General features: G+C 48.6%; 1 pseudogene; it reads right to left on the bottom strand.

Moving 5' to 3' along the window:
* Window positions 1–5364: 5364 nt before the first annotated feature.
* LOC117283576 lies at window positions 5365–5491 on the bottom strand (annotated as a pseudogene).
* Window positions 5492–9069: the final 3578 nt, after the last annotated feature.

Genomic DNA, 9069 nt, shown 5'->3' on the forward strand with positions numbered 1-9069 from the left:
AGAATTCTGGAAACACAGCTCTACCTCATAGGAATACAGTGGAGCAAAGTAAAATAACAATAAATCACTGGGGATATCAGCCAGCAAATATTTAAATGATGCTACAGCTTGAAAGGGCAGGCAGGAGTAGAATTATCCCAGGGGAAAGAGAAAACTCACAAGCCACGGCCTGAAGTTCCAGTGCATTTGTTTTTTTGTTTGTTTCTTTCTTTGTTTGTTTGCTTTTTTGAGACAGGGTCTCAATATGTAGTTGAGAGTGGCCTGGATCTCACTACATAGCCCAGGCTGGTCTGGAACATACAGGAATCCTCCTGCCTCAGCCTCCCAAGTGCTGGGATTACAGTATGTGCCACCACACCACGCCCGGCTTCCATTTGTTCATTTATTTCCTTGTTTGTTTAAACAAAGAATTTTTTTTTTGAGACATGGTCTCACTTTATAGTTCATACAGGACTTGAACTCACTATTTTGCCCATGCTGGCCTCAAACTCATGGCAATTGTCCTGCCTCAGCCTCCCAATTGCTGGGACTAGAGGTGTGTGTTATCACACCCAGCTGAGCATACTTTTTTTTTTTTTTCATTAAGTTATTGGCTCTTTCCAGGTATACAGAACAGTTACATTCATCACTGGGATCTTGTGCCTTTATATGATGTATCTTGGTTCTTACTTTTTTCCCATAACCCTGCCCTCCCCTCACCCCCTCCCCCTCCCCTATTTACAAAGATGTTGTTTCCATTTTTTCTTTTCTCATATTTTTTCTTTTTTCCTTATTTCCTCTACCCTTCCCACTTTCCCTACTCCTTTAGCCCTTTTCTTCCTATTTCACGTTATCAATTATACAATGTAAACCTTATTTACACTTTCAGTTTTTCACACCAGAGAAACTATTCAGTATTTACATATGTGTGTCTTATTTATTTCACTTAAGAGTATGGCCTTAATATGCATCCATTTAGCTATAAATGTCTCATTTCTCTTTCTTTATGGCTAATATTCCATTTTATAGAAAAACCACACCTTCTTTATCCAGTCTCCAGTTGGTGGGCAATTGGGCTGTTTCCAAGTTTTAGCTATTAGAACCTGTGCCGCTATAAACATGGATGAGCATATATAGCTGTGGTATGATTCTTTTAATTCTTTTGGGAAGATCCCCAGCAGAGGAACAGCTGGGTCAAAAGAGACTTCTAATCCTAGTTGTTTGAGGTATAACAGTGGTTGTACCAGTCCACACTCCCATCAGTAGTGGAGAAGGGTTCCTTTCTCCCCACAGCCCTGCCAGCATTTGTTATTGGTTGATTTCTTGATAGCAGCCATTCTTTGTGGGGTGAGGTGAAATCTCAGTGTTGTTTTCATCTGCATCTCTTGAATGACTAGCGATGTTGAACATTTTTTATATATTTAATTTGCTGCTTTTACTTGTTTGACTTGAATTTTTGGTTTTTTTGGTTTGAATTTTTGTCGGATTTGTTTGTTTGTTTGTTTTACCAGGGATCAACTCTGGACCTCGTGCTTGTGAGTCAGGCAGTGGCACCACATGAGCTAAATCCCCGGCCCTTTTACTTGTTTGCCTGAGAAGTGTCTGTTCATTTCGGATGCCTACTTTTTGAATTGGTTCTTTATATTTAGGGGGATTGATTTTTTTTTGAGTTCTTTATGTATTCTAAATAGTAGACCTTTGTCTGAGGAACAGCTGGTAAAAAATTTTCCCACATTGTAGGTTGTCTCTTAGCTCTGCTTGTGATGTGATTTCTCTTGCCGTGCGGAAGCTTTTTAATAGGATGAGATCCCAGTTGTTGATTCTTTGTGCTAGTTCCTGTGCTACTGAGGATTTGTTCATAAAGTATTTTCCTATGCCACTGTCTTTGAGAGTTTTACCTAACTTATCTTCCAACAAGTTTAGTGTTTCTGTTTTAATATTTATATCTTTAATCCACTTCGATTTTCATTTAGTGCATGGTGAAAGATAAGGGTCTAGTTTTAATCTTTGACAGGTTGAAATCCAGTTTTGTCAACAGAGTTTATTGACGAGGCTATCCTTCCTCCACTGAGGATGATTGGTTCCTTTGTCAAAGATGAGGTAGCTGAGTACGACTGGAGTTGTTTCTGCATCTTCTAATCTATTGAGCATGCATTTTAAAATCTGACAAGAGTAAAATGTTTTTATTTTGAAAAGGATGCATGCTGGGCATTGTGGTGCACACTTATAACCCCAGCATTTGGGAGGATGAGGCAGGAGGATCGCCACAAATTTAAGGTCAGCCTGGGCTACATAGTGAGTTCAAAACCAGTCTGAACTACATAGTGAGACCCTGTTTAAAAAAAAAATCCCCAGCAAAATATCCTTACTGCAGCTAAAGAATTCCCTGGATATCTGAGACAAACTCCAGAGTAGAGTGTGGTTTCCACTAAGTCTGTAGGGTGACTTCGTGTCCAGACTGGTTTGGGTGCTGGGGTTGCTTACAGGAAGAGGAATCACAAAATGGAGAGACAGAAATAAACTATGGGGCAGGGACAGTGTGGCCCCACAAGAGGGCGCTGAATCTCAGATATAAATGCCCTGTCCCTATTTTAGCAGAATGTGGCCAGTGTGCAGACAGAGATGCACACTGTGTCCTTCCGTGGCATCTAGTAAGTCTGTCATCAACAACTTATGGGTGCCAGCAGGGAGGGAAGTGGCTGCTGGAGCTCTCCAGGTGACTCTTTCTCCACAGGATCTGGGCCAGGCCCCATTCCTGGGTCTGCTGGCCTGGACTAGGGATGTGGCTCAGTGCTGGCCCCCGAGTGAAACCAAAGCGACTCGAGCCATTCTCCACGCCTCAGTCTCCCCCTTTTTGAGGTGGGAATATGACAAACCGAAGGCCCCATGAGAGTGGAAAGGGTCTCACCTGGCACTGAGGAAGCCCAGGGTACTTATGGCCACCTCCCATCCAAGGGCCAAGTCTGGAGTCCAGGCCCTAGCTTAGTCTCACTGCTTCGGTCCAGTTGTCTGCAGGTCAACCCAGCTCAGCAAGTGTTTATTGGGTACCTACTATGTGCTAGGCCCTATTCCAGGTCCTATCGGTACCACAGGGGATCAAGTGGGCCTGCAGTTGGTTCCACAGCTTCTACTCTTAGGTTGAGACCCTGGGCACAGCCCTCCGTCTCTGAGCCCTGGATTCCCCATCTATAAGGTAGGGAGAGATCGCATCTTCAAACAAGCTCTGCACATCCAGTGTGGAGCAGAGACAGCTGCTCCACGAGCTGGGCACCCTCCAGCAGAAGCACCCCGAGTGCGACCCACCTGCCCTCCGGGCTCCGGTCTGTCTCCGGCCTGGTCCAACCGAGGTGACGGACTGGGCCAGGATTGAGGTGGCTGGGGCAGCACCTCCCAGACCTGGGAGGAAGAGGTAAAGACGCCTGCAGCCACACCCCCTGCCAGGCTGCACAGGCCTGAAGCTCCCCTCGCTGCAGGGATGGGGAAACTGAGGCCGGGGGTCCAGTCAAGCCCTTCCCTTTGCAGCCGAGGTCCTCTTGCCTGCCTGCCCATGGCTTTTTCTGGTCCCCTCGACTAGGAGGCGTGGCAGTGACATCTCTGCCCCCTTTGTCTTCTCTTCCTCCTCTACAGCCCTGCCTGACACTGTCATCCTCCTCAGCACCTAGCAGGGCATCGCTTTTCCTGAGTCCCCTGCCCCAGCAGTGGCAGAAGCTAACACCAGGATTCCAGATCTCCTGTCCCCTCAGCCTACTGGTGCAGCAACAGGTCTCGCTGATGGGGACACTAAGCCACGGAGGAGGGGTGGGCAGGGAGGGGCAGAGGAGGGAGGAAGGCACAGCGTCCCGGGCTTTGATGCGGACGCCCCCACACCTGCCTCAAAGAGCCCCACTACTCACTGCAAACACTGTGCCCAGACAGGCCAACCCCTCACACTCCCAGCCACGCACACACCTTGAAATTCTGTCACATCTGGTGTCTCAGCGCTCCCACCTCCTGACCTGGGGTCCCTTACCTGCCTGTGCCTTCACTTCGCTTCTTTATTTCATCTCTTCAAATTAATTGGTTTCATTTGACTTGTTTTGTGTATTTAGTTTTGTTGCAAGCAATAAATGTTACAAACTCAATTTGAAGTGCTACTGACAGTTTTTTATAAAATATATTAAAACCAATCTGTGTATCAGTTACCTATTGCTGTATAACAAATAACCCCAAACCTCAATGGTTGGTTTAAACACTTATCTTCCAGGTTTTTTTTTTCAGTCAGGAATCTCTCTCTCTCTCTCTCTCTTTCTCTCGTATTGGGGATGGAACCCAGAACCTAATGCATGCTAGGCAAGACCTCTCCCACTGAGCTGCACTCTGAGATCTTCTAATTCTTTTATTCTGAGATATAATCTCTCTAAGGGACCTAGGCTGGCCATCCTAAGTAACCTTGCCATCCTCCTGCCTCAGTCTCCCCAGTAGCTGGGATTACAGGTGTGTGCCATCATGCCCTGCTTGGTCAGGACTCTGAATGTGGCTTAACTAGGCATGGAAGAGGAAACCTCTGAGCCTCTCGAGAGGTGTCAGCCAGGGCTACTGTCATCTGGCTTCTGACTTGTTTTTGCACCTGTTTCTTTCCGGTCCCACAAGACTGAACCCAATTCAGATACTAACAGCAAGTTTGAGCCTCCTGTACTTCTGACCAAATGGCTACAGGTGAAGTGTTCCCACACCCCCTCTTCAAGTTAAAAAAATTTCCTACAATAGCTTGCAGAATACTGGGAAATGGTTTACTGAACTACCACTGGTAACTACAAAGCATGCAGCTCAGAACAGCCAACGGGAAGAGACCCACAGGGCAACATATGGGGGTGAGGGTTGCCCCTTCTGGACCTGCACCCCCACCACCTTCATGAGGTCACGATGCCAGAAGCTCTGGAAGCGTCCTGTCCTGTTGGCTTCTAGGAAGGTTAAAGTTACATTATGCGGGTATGGCTGTTTGAATCTTTGGCCCTCTTTCCTTCCTATAGGTATGGGGTGAGGCTGAAGGTGTCAACCCTCTAATCACATGTTGGTCCCTCTGGCAACTGGCCCCATCTTCCCAAGGGGCCTAGCATGAATAACAAAAGATGTTCCTTTCTCCCCATCACTCGAGGAACTCCAGGGGTGTAGAAGCTCTGGACCAGGAATGGGTGAAGACCAGACATCTATTCCTTATTGTACCACATGGCTCATCTGAGGGCATCCCTCTTCCAAGCTCACTGGACAGTGGGTGGCTGCACCAAGGTCTTGGTGGGCTGAGGATGGAGGGCCTCAGTTTCTCCCAAACTGCTCCCAGGAGAGCTCTCTCAGCTCCCTTCCATCTGGGCCACTCACAAACGGCACCAGCTTTATCAGAACAAGGCAACCAGAAGAGGCCTGAGGGAGGACATCCCCGAGATGCAATCCCTGTCCTTTAGGACCTACTTTCAATTAGCAATAATTGCGCCTCGGATAAACCTCATTGGCTATGGTACTGCCACTGCACAAAGCTGATGACCTACCTTCAAAAGCAGCTCTGTCACTCTGGCTGTGTCAGAAGTAAGTCCCACCTTTAAGGGGAGAGGATCACACAGGCGTGACCACCAGGAGCTGGGGTCCTTGGGGATTGTCTTAGTCCATCAGTGACTGAGGCTGGGTACTGTCGTGCCGGGTCTAAGTGAGATCTTCACAAGTAAACAGGCCAGGCAAACAGGCCACCCTCAGTAAGCAAGCTATTTCTCAGTAAATGGGGCAGACAGCCACAAGACAATCTCCTGGGCTCAGAGAAGTCCAGTGATTGTCTGCACACCTGCGCTGACCATCCTTGGATTAAATAAATTTCTTATGATCATGGCCTCCTTTTCAATACCTATATAAGTCTAATTCCTTTCCCAGTTAGCTGCTGATCTCTCTCTCTCTCTCTCTCTCTCACTCAATGTTAGCCCATTTACACATGAAATCTCTCCCAGCTATCTGCTGCTATTTCCCTTTCCCAGTGTTGCTCATCCACACATAGCTGTAATAAACTCAGTTCTTCCTAGCTAGCTGCTGAAATCTACCCGATTTCAGTCTCTACTCACTGGCGTAAATCTTTTTCTCAAAGCCTGTCTCCAAGTGAGTGATTTCACACATGTTATTTATAACAGGTACTACAATATATAAAGAAAAGTTTATTTGGCTCAGGATCCTGGTGGCTGAAAGTCCAAAGAGCAGGTCAGAACATGGCAAAGAAGCAGTAAAGGCAGCACGTGGGGTGGCCTTGCTTTATAGCAACTTGCTTTTGCTGACCAACCCACACCTCCACACTGGCGTTCACCCCTCACCAGGGCAGAGCCCCCATGACCTTCCGCCAGGCCCCATCTCCTAAGGCTCCACCACCCTACACTGCCACCCTGGGGACCACACCAGCACGTGAACCTTTGGAGATAAAGCACACGCGACCATAGCCGGGTCCTCTTAGAGGCTGCCACACACAAGACCCAGCAAGCAGGACCTGTGCTGATCTTCCTCCCCCCGCCCCATGAGATTAGATTGTCTCCCTGAGCAAGTCTCACATGTTCTCCTTGGGGGGCTATCAAGTTGCAAATGAGGAAACTGAGGCTGGAGGGGCAGTGACACCCTCTCCCCGGGCTGTATCACCCAATGGGATGGAGACACTGTGTCCCCACACAGCCTGGCCCGTCACCTACTGAGTCAATGAGCACAGCACCCACCTAGGGAAAAGTGAAGCTGAAAGCGAAGACGCGCCAGGCAGGCAGGACCCCAGGACCGCATCGTGGAAACTGCTCCTCTTCGGAAGAGTGAAACAGCTCACATGAAGCACCCAGGCAGTGTGTGACTCGATTTGTGTTGTAGAGCACAACAGGTATCCTTGCACAGAAATTCCACGCCTGTCCCTCCCCAGGCTCGAAAAGAGACCAGGACATTCACAAGGGACCTGTCCTAGTTTATTTATTTATTTATTTATTGGTTTTTTGAGACGGAGTCTCACTATGTAATTCAGTCTGGCCTTGAACTCTCTATGGAGCCCACACTGGCCTCAAACTTGTAGTGATCCCCCTGCTTCAGCCTCCCAAGCCCTGGAATTACAGATGGGAGCCTCCACAGCCGCTACGGTCCTCTTCTATTCAGGCCCTCCTCACCCGACACTGAACCCAACCAGGAGCTGACCCACCTGGCACAGCTGCACTTTCCAAGGTGGCATTGGTCCATCCTGTCCTTTGGAGCCTGCAGTGGAGAAAGATGTCCTCTTGCCGGGGACACTAACTTTGTCTCCGCCCCAGGGTCACCTCACGTCCTGCCAGGTCGGCTGCCAGAGCATGACTGTGAGCTTTTGCTCCCAGGTCCTTGGAGACTGCATTAAATGGACTGGAATGCCAGAAGGGCAGCCTCCCACCCCGCCCCGCCCTGCCCCACCCCGACGCATTGCTTTGGGTTAGGTGCTCATATCTGCTGTGGCTCACTGTCTCCGTCTGGGTTCCCTCTTTGTGTCGTAAGACTCAAAGTCTCACCTCCACTCCACGGAGCATGAACAGCTGAAAAGGCCTCCATGATGTTGGGTCCTAAAACCCAGCGAGGCTCCAGGAGCTCGACGGAGAAACAAGAGTCACCCAGGAAGGAACACACCAGGCTAGATGGTAAACAGACCTTTATTAGTCTGGCCAGACGGCACTCAGAACCAAGTAGCTGGCTCAGAGAGGCACCAACTCAGGGGCTGAGGTCCTTTTTATAGACGGGGGGTAAAAAGGGGGGTTAACATTGTAAGCTTGAAGTCAGGGGACAAAGTTCTGCTGACTTGAGTTGGTGGTCAGTGTACTCGGCAGTCACACATTGATAATTAACAGATACATATAGGATGGTTCAAAGGCCACCAAGACATTCAGGATGAGCAAACAGTTTGAGAATTAACTTGGGGTCTCTATGTTTTTCATAGTATTCTATGTCTAGAACCACTAACTCACATGTTGATCAGGATCCAGACTTCAAACAGTAGAAGATTGCCTTACATTCTTAAACCAGGGTTTAAACAAAGGTCAGGGCTATGGCTACAATGGGAGGTGGTTAGAGCACTGCCTCCTAGGCCCTTTGTCATTTAGCATGGTGTAAGAGCCTGACTGAACCAGAGCGATTCCATGTTGACCAGCAAACGACCTACAGACTGTCGCTCCCCCCCATCCCTTATAGGATAACTAATGATTAATTGTGAATTGTTAGATAACTGCTTTGAAGTAGCTGGGAAACTAAATGGAAACTGTAGTGAACACAGAGACCCAACACAAACCACGCCACTCCTTACTTGCCTGTAGTTGAATGTTCTGAACATTATAATCTAAGTTGTAAATGGAATAATGGATAATCGATCTGCTGATCATTAGTACGTGACGGTCAAGTATATGCTTGATGACCACTAGCTCAGATCAACTGATTCTTTGCCTTTGTCCTCTTCCTGTAAGTTTTAAGTGTAACCCCCCACCCCTTAGCCCTATATAAAATTGCCTCTGTTTCTGAAGTAGCCGCCTCTCTGAGCTACTTGGCTTGGGGAGTGCAGTCTGGCTAGACTAATAAAGGTCTATTTGCCAACTTGTCTGGTGTGTTCCTTCCTGGGTGACTCTCGCTGTCCGACAAGCTCCTGGAGCCTCACTGAGCTTCTGAGCCCCGCATCGTGGAAGCCTCTTGGCTGTTCACGGTCCAGGAGTAAAAGTGAGACTTAAGTCTTACAATGGGCTTGTAATTTAAGTCTCACAGTGTCACACAAGAATAGCAACAGGACCCTCTTGGTGAGGCTACTGGGGATGGGACTTTAAATAAGGAGGCATCAGCCCTGCAGCTCAGGGAGTGTCACCTAAGATGGAGAAAGCCGGGGATCCAGGGAGGCGCTGTCCCCTGCAGGGACCTGGCAGAAAAGGGAGCATTCACCACCTAGGGCACAGCCTAGGCCGCCTGAGGTCAGGCGCCCTCTGCCTGCTCATTGACCACATTTCCTCCCTGCTGCATCAGGGCTGCCTGAGCACAGAACGGCGGACCTGGTTTCCTGTTTAGCTGCCTAAGCGGTGGGCATGCGCCTCCCCAGTTCTCGGGTGAGGTAGCTTT

This window comes from Fukomys damarensis, unplaced genomic scaffold, assembly GCF_012274545.1.
Source record: "Fukomys damarensis isolate Sample0158 unplaced genomic scaffold, DMR_v1.0_HiC HiC_scaffold_27, whole genome shotgun sequence".
Classification (NCBI taxonomy): Eukaryota; Metazoa; Chordata; class Mammalia; order Rodentia; family Bathyergidae; genus Fukomys; species Fukomys damarensis.